Source organism: Schistocerca americana, chromosome 6 (genome assembly GCF_021461395.2).
Source record: "Schistocerca americana isolate TAMUIC-IGC-003095 chromosome 6, iqSchAmer2.1, whole genome shotgun sequence".
Lineage (NCBI taxonomy): Eukaryota > Metazoa > Arthropoda > Insecta > Orthoptera > Acrididae > Schistocerca > Schistocerca americana.
Genome location: NC_060124.1, coordinates 39,899,275 through 39,912,944, shown reverse-complemented (window position 1 = coordinate 39,912,944; position 13,670 = coordinate 39,899,275).

Genomic DNA, 13,670 nt, shown 5'->3' with positions numbered 1-13,670 from the left:
CTTTGCAACATGGCGCCCAAATATTTAAACGACGGGACTGCGTCAATCAGGACACTTCTAATGCTGTATCCGAACATTACGGGTTTGTTTATTTACTCATGTGCATTAATTTACATTTTTCTACATTTAGAGCTACCTACCATTCACCACATCAACTAGAAATTGTGTCTAAGTCGTCTTGTATCATCCTACATTTACTCAACGACGAGACCTTTACTGTATACCACAGCATCAGCAAACAACCTCAGATTGCTGCCCACCCTGTCCGCCAAATCATTTATCTATATAGAGAATAACAGCGGTCCTATCACATTTCCCTGAGGCACTGTTGACGAGATACCTCAAACTACCGCCTAGTCTAAAATGGCTCTGAGCACTATGGGACTCAACTGCTGAGGTCATTAGTCCCCTAGAACTTACAACTAGTTAAACCTAACTAACCTAAGGACATCACAAACATCCATGCCCGAGGCAGGATTCGAACCTGCGACCGTAGCGGTCTTGCGGTTCCAGACTGCAGCGCCTTTAACCGCACGGCCACTTCGGCCGGCTCCTAGTCTAAAAAGCCATGTGCCTTGTACAAGTACTCTGCTACCCTAGTAGCTGCTTCCTTATTGTAGTGCACCCCTGACGTATCAAGGGGAGTACTACAAATCCCCAGTCGATGATGCAGTTCTAGAAATCTGCACCCAAAGGCGTCACAAAGTCGATTTTGGGTGAAACCATACACTCGGCTCCAAACGAAAGGCCCCATATCACCTCTGGGAACAATGCTGCAACTCGCGAACTGAGGCCACCCGGCAGACAACCGAGTGCAAATCGGCTTTCCATCCAGCCCTGAACGCTGCCTGCCTAAGGGGCCCCATAACGCGCCTAATGTTGGAGCTCCCGGTAACTAGTAAACCCTCGCCCCTGTGCTTGTTCGGACCCTGCTGAAGGAGCGGCCACTTGTTCATTCACAGGATGAATAGGCGACGTATCCATTGAAGATGAAGCCGTTGACGCAGTTACTTTTCTCGATACACACCTCGCAGTACTTCGTGTGCCAAAGGATTAACAACTTTTCCTTAGACTCCCCTCGTAAGCCTTGTACGCTACGATAGGGGTGGAATTAGATAAATGGTGGAAACAACACTCGACGACGAGGCATATTTTTGCTCACCAAGTCAAAGTTCTGTTTTGTAATGAAAATGTTTATTCCGTATTATTCCTTCTTATCCTTAGAGGAACTTTAACTTAGTACTTGTTGCATTTGTAGTGAAAAAGAATAGATTACTCAGGGGTAAATGGCATCTTGTGTCTGTGTTTAAATATTTTAATACGATGCGCTCATAATTACGATATATCGTTTAAATGCTTTTTGCAATATTAGTTAAGTTAAAGGATTGCTGTTCCTTTTAATTCTTCGAGATTGAAACTAGGGATGATAAGATCCATTAATACGTGTTTTTTCTTATTTTCAAAAATGGCTCTGAGCACTATAGGACTCAACTGCTGTGGTCATAAGTCCCCTAGAACTTAGAACTACTTAAACCTAACTAACCTAAGGACATCACACACATCCATGGCCGAGGCAGGATGCGAACCTGCGACCGTAGCGGTCGTGCGGTTACAAACTGTAGCGCCTTTAACCGCTCGGCCACTCCGGCCGGCTCTTATTTTCAGTAAATGAAAAAGTCATCTAGGGAAGTCATTATTATTTGTGGGTATAAGGAATCCGCTTGTCTGAACGCTCCTTGAAGTCTGAATTTTCCACTTTCTTTATAAATTCTACTGGAAGCAATGGCGCCTTGTTTCTCAAGGGCTCTTAGTAGAAATTATGTTGAACTAGAGACAAAAACTTTCTCGAAGTCTATAAGTACCGCGCAAATTGATACCACGCCGCTCTATAATTTCGTTTACGATTTGGTGATGGACCATTTTGCTGTATCCATTTTTAAAGATAGCCTTCAGTCTCGCTTGACTGAAATTTAATGTTTTTTTCTTCGATGTAGCTGGTGACGATTCTATTGAATATCTGCTTCATGGGGAGGTGGCTGATACGGCTTAGCACCTGAAGTCTCGTCTGTCTCATTTCATGTGGAGTTGAATAATTACAGGATTGTTCCAGCTTTGGGAAAGTTTATTCCTCCTCAGGCATTCTGTAAATAATTTTGAAAGTTAGTTTTTCTCCACTTTTAATCACCTGTGTTTTAGATACGGGTATCTTGATCTTTTTGGTTTTACACATCTCATTTGGAATTACTGGTGAAAACGTCAGTACTCATCACATAATATTACACTACAATACAGGTGCTGAACACTAACAACCTCACCGTTGAGCTGCCGTAAGCTCCAGTCATTGAAGTGATTCTCATCAGAACAGCTTCATCGCCTGAGACATTGTTTGTCTCTTTAAGGCCGTTCAGGTTTCTCTGAACTACAGTTTTTAAACTGTCTGCATTGACACAGATTAAGCATGCCGCCTTGGGGAACAGTGATTGTATTGAAAATTTCTGATTTTGTATTTCAGCCTCAGGTCTCACAAATAATATTATTAGCAAGTCATCGCAAAGTGATACTCTAAGCTGGATAGATGACGCCCGCCTGTAGTGCGAGTACCAAATATTTAGACTAACTCTCTTCAGTTCTAGGTATTTTCAGTCAAGAACAAACAGTACTGTAACTGAACCAATAAGGAATTCTTCTTATGATATTCACCGGTATCGAATGAAATAAATGTTGTGCTCTTCTTATTTTGTTCCGCACCCTTGGGAAGTAATACAGCTTTTAGAATTTCGGGTAACAAAGGTTGTTCTCTTTTATTAATTATAAACCTTTTGTTTTGTTGTATCGTCCAGTAACCTCCTTGATGGAGCGCAGCGCCACTTGATTGCTTCGTAGCATTCGTGTTGTTTCCAAATTCCCTACGGAAATCAACTTCAATTTGCCGTCACATCACGTCAAGGATCAGCAATGACCTGTCAAAATCCAAATTGGCTCAAGTTATGCGTAACATTACAGTTACGCCTTACAAATCCATGTAAAGACGCGTCAAGTACATGTTTTTTCTTACATTTGCGTATCTTGCAAACTTTTTTCTGTTTATGTAACGGTAATTTCTCATAGCAATGTGTTGTCCTAGGCCCGAACTTACATCGACAACGCATAAATACGGTACTAGCGATTATTTGAGTGCTAGATGTTTGTGCTCCACTACCTTAGCTTTCGTCTTTTCTTACGATGTTTTCTGTTTCGTCTCACTGTTAAAATCTGTCGAGAATGGAATCTGTTTTTGAGAAAAATTGCAGCTGTAAGTGTTATACCTCGCAGATTATTCCGTATGAAATGTGCGTCTGCGTTTCTCCTTTTACATGTAGATTGTAACAAAAATCATAGAGTCGCAAAACTGGATGCAACAAAGTGCCTTGCGCGTGAGAAAGTGAGGATATGGCAGTCGGCTTAAAAACTTGGGCACAGCCATTTGTCACAGTAGGTTATTACGGTCTTTTGCAACAGAAACGTTTATCCCCGGACAATGAAAAAGTGCTGCCGTCGTGCTGTTAGCGCCGAGGGCTGTTATTTCCGCGGTCCATCTACTGCACGTCTGGTGCTTCATATTTAATGAGCCGTCACATCGACTGTTCTTGACGAGACATACCTCTTTGTCTTTCTTTCTTTTTCCTCTTGCTTTCATCATTCAGCACCCACTTATTGACGAGTAATTTCGAAGAGGACTTAGTCTTTTTTGTCGAGGTTTCGAGAATTCGTGCTACTTAAATTTAAATTACTGTTGAAGTTTCTTCCACTGACCTCAGTCGCTTTTCTCACCAGTCGTGTATTGTTGTGTAAAGCAATGCACAGCCGTTTCTCTAAATATTTCCATCAAATAAACTGCAATACGTACACTCTGTGATCAAAAGTATCCGGACACCTGCCTGAAAATGACTTACAGTTCGTGGCGCCCTCCATCGGTAATGCTGAAATTGCCGGCCGGATTGGCCGTGCGGTTCTAGGCTCTACTGTCTGGAACCGAGCGACCGCTACGGCGCAGGTTCGAATCCTGCCTCGGGCATGGCTGTGTGTGATGTCCTTAGGTTAGTTAGGTTTAATTGGTTCAAGTTCTAGGCGACTGATGACCTCAGAAGTTAAGTCGCATAGTGCTCAGAGCCATTTCTGAACCAATGCTGAAATTCAGTACGGTATTGGCCCACCCTTAACCTTGATGACAGCTTGCACTCTCGCAGGCATACGTTCAGTCTCGTGCTGGAAGGTTTCTTGGGGAATGGCAGCCCATTCTTCACAGAGTGCTGCACTGAGAAGAGGCATCGATGTCGGTCAGTGAGGCTTGGCACGAAGTCGGCGTTCTGAAACATCCCAAAGGTGCTTCACAGGCATCAGGTCAGGACTCTGTGCAGGCCAGTCCATTACAGGGATGTTATTGTCGTGTAACCACTCCGCCATAGGCCGTGCATTATGAACAGATGTTCCATCTTGTTGAAAGATGCAATCGCTATCCCCGAATTGCTCTTCAACAGTAGGAAGCAAGAAGGTGCTTAAAACATCTATGTAGGCCTGTGCTGGCATAGTGCCACGCAAAACAACAAGGGATGCAAGCCCCCTCCATGAGAAACACGACCACGCCATAACACCACCGCCTCCGAATTTTACTTTTGGCATTCCACACGCTGGCAGATGACGTTCAGCGGGCATTCGCCATACCCACACCCTGCCATCGGATCGCCACATTGTGTACCGTGATTATTCATTCCACACAACGTTTTTTCACTGTTCAATCGTCCAATGTTTACGTGCCTTACACCAAGCGAGGCGTCGTTTGGCATTTACGGGCGTGATGTGTGGCTTATGAGTAGCCGATCGACCATGAAATCCAAGTTTTCTCGCCTCCCGCCTAACTGTCATAGTACTTGCAATGTGTCCTGAAGCAGTATGGAATTCCTGTTTGATGGTCTGGGCACATGACTGCCTATTACACATTACGACCCTCTTCAACTGTCGGCGGTCTCTGTCAGTCAACAGACTAGGTCGGTCTGTACGCTTTTGTGTTATACGTGTCGCTTCACGTTTCCACTTTACTATCGCATCGGAAATACTGGACCTAGGGATGTTTAGCAGTGTGGAAATCTCGCGTACAGACATATGACACAAGTGATACCCAATCACCTGACCACGTTCGAAGTCCGCCCCATTCTGCTCTCTCACGATGTCTAATAACTACTGAGGTCGCTGATAGGGAGTACGCGGCAGTAGGTGGCAGCACAATGCACCTAATAGGAAAAACGTATGTTTTTGGCGGTGTCCGGACGCTTTTGATCAAATAGTGTATACTGTCGTTTACGTAGCACTTACGGTCTGAGGAAATTTGTCCTCTATATGTCTTTCCTTATGTATTTTTTATTTATGTTGACTTTTTGCCTGAAGGGCTTACAGTCATCTTTGTATATATTTACTGCTATTATTTTATTTCTTAGGTGATCTGTCTTCCAAATAGTCTTTCTACATAAAGCTAATCTGTACATATTTTCATTTCCACTAAACTCTACACTTTTTTTATATAATTTTAATATTTTCACATGGTTGTAATTTGACACTCATTTAACACAGGCATACAGTTTATGGGAAATTCTTCCCAATTCCACGTCAACATGTGATACCAGTTGAACTGTTCTGTTGGAAAAAGTTATCTTTGTGCGAGCAGATCTTTGTACCGTCGATTTTGGGTAACATTCCGTAACTTTCATTTTCTTCTTAACATTGAGCTTTGTGTCTTACTGAATATTGTGTGCTACGTTAGCTGTGCAAAACGTTCAAAGGTCTCTGAATCCTGTTTAACTTTCAGATAGTCAAACTTTTCGGATGTATGGCCGTCTTATCTTGTTTTTATGTACGCCAACCATCAGGCTGGTGTGTTTAGTGGCACCCAGATGAAACCCACTTGCAACCGTGGCTGAAACGTTTTTGAATCCAAGTACATGACGACACAGTCAAATACTGAGAAAAATTTGTCAGTGAACCCTATCATTAGTGTCTGTTTCCCTAGGAATCTCATAGCTCTTGTGAAACTTTCTTTCAACTCTTTCGTTACTCACCTGGTGCTCAAGTTAAACAAGAACGACAATAACTTTCAACACGGCTTTAAATGTCTGTTGGCGCGAACTAGTCTTTCTTCAATTTTTCTTATACTTACTTGGTTCTTACAGATATGACAGATTGACAGATTGCTCGGCTCAAACTTCCTTCGCGTTCTTTGCAGGATATCGGACATTTTGCTCATACACCGCTGCAGGATTTTTTTAAAAATAGCATTTGGTGCGTTTGATCCAACGAGCTGAATGGAAGTAAGCTGAAACCTACTATGTCCTGTCTTATACTACCGAGACAGACACAAAGCCAACAGCCATCACAGTTGTACAAATTTATATGCCCAATACACCAGCAGATGATGAAGAATCTGAAAGAATGTGTGATGAGATGAAAGGAATAATTCTGATATTTAAGAAATACGAAAATTTAAACGTGATTTGGGACTGAAATACGGTAGTTGGAAAAGGTAAGGAAGGGTAAATAGCGAGAGGGGTGGGAAAGGAATGAAAATATAAAAGTGCAAAATGTGAAACAGGTAAAAGAGAATACAGACGTCTGTGAGAGCAACAGAACCTATTATGACAAATCTATTTCAACTGGTGTGTAAAGTACACCGCCCTGTCACATTAATGTGGACACCTGTCAGAAGCCTGAATAACCACATTTTAGCGCGTGGACCGCTGCAAGGCGTGCAGGAAGAGAGTCAGTGAGGTTGTGGAAGGTCCAGAGAGGGATGCGGAGCCCTGCCAACTCCCACGGCGCGGCCAGTTGCAGTAGGTTTCTTGAATGAGAATCTATGGCGCGAACAGCCTGAGCGCGGTGGTGCCACAGATTCTCAATTGGGCTTAAATCCCGGGAGTTTGTTAGCCAGGGGAGTACGGTAAAGTTAACCTAGTGCTCTTCTAACCACGCACACACGCTGCGAGCTGTGCAACTCGTTGCAGTGTCCTGCTGGTAGATGACGTCGTAGCGAGAACAAACTGCATGTATGGGTGGACGTAATTGTGCTGCTTCATTGTGCCTTCCAGAATGACAAGATCACCCAGGGAATGCCACGAAAATATTCCCCAAACCATAAGGCTCGCCTCACCGGCCTGGACGATTGTTAGAGGGCGTTTGTTTTCGGATGTTTTATGTCGATGGAGCATAAAATGTGATTTCGCTGAACAGGTCACCTGTCACCACTCAGTAGACTCCCAGCTGCTATATTGCCGGGCAAAATTCCAGCCTTCGTCGCCGATGAACAGCAGTCAGCATAGTTTCGTGAATCAGGCGTCTGCTGTGTAGGCCCACACGCAGCAACATTCCCTGAACAGTTGTTGAGGAGACACTGTTGGTAGCCCAGTGGTTGATCTGCGTTGTCAGTTCCTCAACAGTTACACGTCTGTTTGTCCTTACACATCTTCGCAGCTGTCTTCACTCCTGTCAACTATGGCATGTGCTACTCTAAGAGTTGCCTCGGCGCCGGTTTTGGAGAGCGCCGTTTGGCCATCCGCATTATGCTTTAACCACGACGGCACGCGAACGGTTGACAGACATAGCCATTTCGGAAATGCTTCCACCCTTGGCCCGAAAGCCAATGATCATGCCCTTTTGCATGTCAATCAAATCGCTTCATTTCCGCAGTACGACAATGACTGCACTGTATTCCGCGTCACGCCAACACGCTTATTATACCTTCTACTGCTAATGCAGCCACCTGCCATCTGTGGAGTGGTTGTTGTGTACGTTGACGAAGAACTTGGGCAGTGGTCACATTAATGTGACTGGATCGCATATATAAGACGGTAAAATAGTTTGAGATGCAAGAAAAATATAACAATTGCAATTCCAAAGAAGGCTATGAACATTATCGAACATTAGTTTAATAAGTCATAGTTGCAAAATAATGACACAAAGTATTTGCAGAAGAATGTAAAGATTACTACAAGCCGATCTCGGGAAATAACAGTCTGGGTTCTGGTGAAATTTAGTCATACGTGAGACTACAATGATCTTACTACCTTTCTTAGAAGATTAACTGAAAACGGAAAACCTTTGCGGATTTAAAGAAATTTTTTGATAATGTTGCCTGGAATACAGTCTTTGAAATTCCGAAGGTAGGAAGGATAAAATACTCGAATGGGAAAGGCTATATTCAACTTGTGCAGAAATCAGACAAAAGTTATAAGGATATGAAAGGGAGTGAGACAGCCTGGCAGCTTATCCCAGAAAGGAGATATTTGGAAAGAGAATTAAATTTTAGGGTGAGAAAAGAAACTTAGACGTTTACCGATGAGAATGTAATTATGCCAGAGAAGAAAAGTACTTGGTATATCAGCACAACAGAACGGGTCTTGTCTTGAAAAGATTTTATATACGCCAATCAAAGTAAAAGAGTAAAAGAATGTAATCGAATCAAAACAGGCAGCACCAAGGGAATTATATTAGGTAATGAGACACTAAAAGTAGTAGATGCGATTTTGCTATTTGGGCAGCAAAATAACTGACAACGTCTGCAGTAGAAATGATTAAGATAAAATTTTAATTTAAGTGCCAGGAGTTTAGTCTGGTTCTGAAGTAAAAAAACAGGCGGTAAACGTTACAGACATGAGGAGAAAAGAAGTTTTTGAAATCTGGTGCTGTAGAAAAATGCTGAAGATGGGTAGATAGGGTAACTAGTGAATTGTCGAGAAAAAAATTAGTGCACAACTTGAATGAAAGAAGAGTTCGGTTGACATGACACATCCTAAGATATCAGTGAATTGTCAATACGGTAGTGGAGTGAAGTGTGGAGAATAAATAATAGCTGCAGAGAGAGTCTACAGCATGCAAATCCAAATGTATGTAGTTTGCAGTAGTTATGCTGAAATGAATAGTCTCGCACAGGATATACTAACGTGGAGAGCTACACCAAATCATTCTTAGGACTGAATATAACAACAACTAAAACAACAAGAACATGTTGCACGTTAATATAAGTGTAAATCAGAATAGTTTTATTTAAGTGTTGTAGTATCTCTCGATTTACAGAGAATTCGAGCTCCATTGTTTATCACAGCTGCTGTTGTTGTGGTCTTCAGTCCGAAGACTGGTTTGATGCAGCTCTCCATGCTACTCTATCGTATGCGAGCCTCTTAATCTCCGAATAACTAGTGCAACCTATAAGCTGCGATTTTTACCCTCCACCCTTCTTTCCATTATTAAACTGGTAATCCCTTCATGTCTCAGAATGTCTCCTGTCAAACGGTTCCCACTTCAAGTCAAGTTGTGCAACAAATTTCTTGTCTATCCATTTCTATTCAGTACTTCCTCAATAGTTACGTGGTCGACCAATACAATCTTCAACAACGCATTTCGAAAGTTTCTATTCTCTTTTTGTCTAAACTGTTTATCGTCCACCTTTCACTTCCATAAACGGCTACACACCAAGTAAATACCTCCAGAAAAGACTTCCTAACACTTAAATCTATATTCGATGTTAACAAATTTCACTTCTTCAGAAATGTTTTTATTGCCATTGCCAGACTACATTTTATGTCTTCTCTACTTCGGCCATCATCAGTAATTTTGCTGCCCAAATAGCAAAACTCATCTAATTATTTAAATGTCTCGTTTCCTAATATAATTCTCTTAGCATCACCTGACTTAATTCGACTGCATCCCATCATTCTTATTTCGTTTTTGTTATGTTTATCTTATACCTTCCTTTCAAGGTACTGTCCATTCCGGTGAACTACAATACTGTAAATTTCACACAAACTTGAGCCAGAGCTTGAATTTTGTCTGAATAGCTCAGTAAGCAAGAGCAACGCCCGTGAAAGATAAGTACAAGGTGCAAATCCTCGTGTGGAATACCTTTTAAAATCTAGGGAAGTTTCAGTACTTCAGCTGACTGGTGCTTTTATCAGTAACGGGTATTTAATTATCTAAGCATAGGTTATTACGCAGCCTGAGAAAGTATTGCAAGTTCATTTTCCTTTTTGTCAGAACTGAGTATGAAACTGACAGCTGTAACACATGATTAGTGTGTTTTGGTGGAGGACAGTTTAACCCTTTCAGACTTGAATTTTTTCTGGAGTACGGAAAATTTTTCTTTGTGTGGTAATTCTCTTAGTTGATTTTTAATGATTTTAGATCATAGATTTATACAAAAATATGCACCCGTTTTCAAGACATGCTTTGTACACTTGGTTTTAATTTAGGGACTAAAATAACTGATTACGAAACATCGTGTATTGTAATAAATAGTAAAATGATAATTCAATAATTACCACTGAAAATAAGTATGGCAATATTCAATTATACAGTGCAATATAGCGAAATACCCGCATGCGTGTATTCTAGTGGTCACGAGATCCTGCGCACTGCTACATTGACTCGCTGACATTTTCATAATGATGTCCAGCAGTTGGCAGCACTTGCGCATGATGAAAAGGTTGAACATTCACGCATGTGTGCCTCGTGTTTACATTGGAAAAAGTACTTCTGATGCAGCTATGACATGGTAAAAATTAATATACTCAAATGTGGCCAGAGGATCTGAAAGGCTTAAATAGCATTAACGAGGGAAACTGAAAATGTTTACAGCCACCTTTAGGAATGACGTGTTGGGAGCTCTAGTGATAAAATAATGACGAATAGTGAAACAGGTTGTGCGAGATGAGGAGATTAAAACAGCAACAGTTCTGCCGAACGTGAATTCTGCAGATGCTTATTAATGACATCCATGACAGCTGTACGATACATGTTGCGATTCACATTCACGCTTCAGGCTTTGGTACAAAGTTTACTTGCAGCTTATGCAAAGACTTCCTTGAGATAGTTGTGCAATGAAATGGTTACATTCCTCCTACAATGATTCTAGCATGCTTATTGAGGAATAGATTCTGGGTGGTGGGACTGAAGACGAGAAAGTTTTCGTGAACTTTGTATTCCGTTGATATACTTGTGCTCTGTCGGTAGTATGATTCCCTCATCTTCTTTGACTTTGGAATCTGTTCGCCCTCCAAGTTAAGGGTGAAGTTGTAGTCTACTATGGCATGGCAGTTACTGCCACTCACAGCATTTTATGTATACTAGTTGCGAAATTTATGCCTTGAAGTCTGCAGGTCGATATTGACACAGTCTTAAACTTAGTATTCGTAAATTGATAGTGAACGCAACAAATTTACCGAGTCCTCATACTACTTTACTGAGAAAAATAAAGTGTCTGGTGGTGAAAAATCGAAGAAAACGGACTCACAAAATTTGTGAGCATTGAAAACTAGAGCTTCCAGTTTGTATCTATGAAGTCTTTTTCGTAAGACACTGAAAACAAGAACTGTGTACGTAATACACGGATTTTTATAACGCATTCTGTTAAGTCTGTGAAAGAGTGCGCTTTACAATTGTGACATGTATTACAGTTTCTGCTTGTTCCTTTTACGGATCGAATATCGGACGAATGAGTGACTATGTGCCTCCATGCCAACTGTTATTAATCTAATTTGTGTTCAGTGGCTCTATGGGAGCAATACGTGTAGGACGTAAGAATATTTGTAGAGTACGCCCAGAAACTAAATCTTGAAATTTTCCAAATACTTTTTGTGGTGTATCAGGCGTCATATCTTAAGAGACTACCACTTTGGTACTGTATTTTCAAAATATACTTGAACTATGGATGGTGCAATTCGGAAATCGCAGTTCAGTTGACCCTAAACGTAAATAAATGTAACATTTTGCGCATACATTAGGGAAAAAAGCCACTACTGTACAACTGCACTATTCATGAGAAACTGCTGGAAACAGTATCTACCGAAAAATCTCTAGCAGTAACTATCCAGAGCTAACTTAAGTGGAATGGACACATAAAGCAAATAGTAGGAAAAGCAGATGCCAGCCTGAAATTCATAGAAAGAATCTTAAGGAACTGTAACTTATCCACGAAGGAAGTGGCTTATAAGACGCTTATTCGACCAATTCTTAAGTATTGTTCATCAATATGGGATCCTTAGTGGGTAGGACTAACAGAAGAGATAGAAAATATCCAACGAAAAGCAGCGCGTTTTGTCACGGAATCGTTAGGCGGTACAAGAGCGTTACTGGGATCTTCAACAAACTGCAGTGGCTGGCGTTACAAGAGAGGCGTTATGCATCACGGAGGGGTTTACTATTGACATTTTGAGAGAGTACTTTTCAGGAAGAGTCGGACAACATGTTACTTCCTTCCACATAAATCTCTCGTATTGGCCACGACGAGAATATTCGAGAAATCGGAGCCAATACGGGGGCTTATCGACTATCATTCTTCCAACGCGACATTCACAAATGTAAATGAGTAAGGGGCATCGGTTAGTGGTACGAGAAGTATCCTCTGCCACTCACCATTAAGTGGCTTGCGGAGTATCATGTAGACGTTAGGTATAATTTACACTCTCCCGCGCGGTAAACGAGTAGGTTGACGCCTCCTCGTAGATCAGTTTGGCCCTATAGATTTGAAAAGAAAATTATAGGTAACGTCTCGTCGACACCGGAGGTATCTGGAGGTGGAACACAGGGTCATACTGGAGATTTGTATACCAGGTGTTTGTATGGCACGACTGTAACTATTACAGCTCCGAGGCTCACTGTGTACACATGGAAATACGCTGCTACAACAGCATGAAGACTGAACGCAACAAACATCAAATTGACATGAAGTGTACTACATGCTTGGGTATGCGAATGATAAGCTTTTCAGTGCGACTGCACAAAGCAGATAGCAGCAGCGCCGCTTATATTCTGTACATAACTACCCACCGGAAGCAGCTACTAGGGTAGCAGAGTACGTGTGGCGTGCACACGGGGGTTTTTTAGGTTAGAGGGACCCCCCCTTGGGCGAAACGATAAAATACCTGACGGCTTACCAGAGAGGACATTATCATCGTTGATAAAGAACGTCCGTCCTCAGAGACCAAAAACAGGAAAAGTTAACGTAATATTGGTAAACTGCAGGAGTATCCAGGGCAAGGTTCCTGAATTAGTATCTCTTATTGAAGGAAATAGTGCGCATATAGTATTAGGAACGGAAAGTTGGTTAAAACCGGAAGTGAACAGTAACGAAATCCTAGACACAGAATGGAATATATACCGCAAGGATAGGATAAACGCCAATGGTGGAGGAGTATTTATAGCAGTAAAGAATTCAATAATATCCAGTGAAGTTATTAGCGAATGCGAATGTGAAATAATCTGGGTTAAGTTAAGTATCAAAGGTGGGTCAGATATGATAGTCGGATGCTTCTATAGACCACCTGCATCAGCAACCGTAGTAGTTGAGCGCCTCAGAGAGAACCTGCAGAACGTCGTGAAGAAGTTTCGTGATCATACTATTGTAATAGGGGGAGACTTCAATCTACCAGGTATAGAATGGGATAGTCACACAATCAGAACTGGAGCCAGGGACAGAGACTCTTGTGACATTATCCTGACTGCCTTGTCCGAGAATTACTTCGAGCAGATAGTTAGAGAACCAACTCGTGAAGCTAACGTTTTAGACCTCATAGCAACAAATAGACCGGAACTTTTCGACTCCGTGAATGTAGAAGAGGGTATCAGTGATCATAAGTCAGTGGTTGCATCAATGA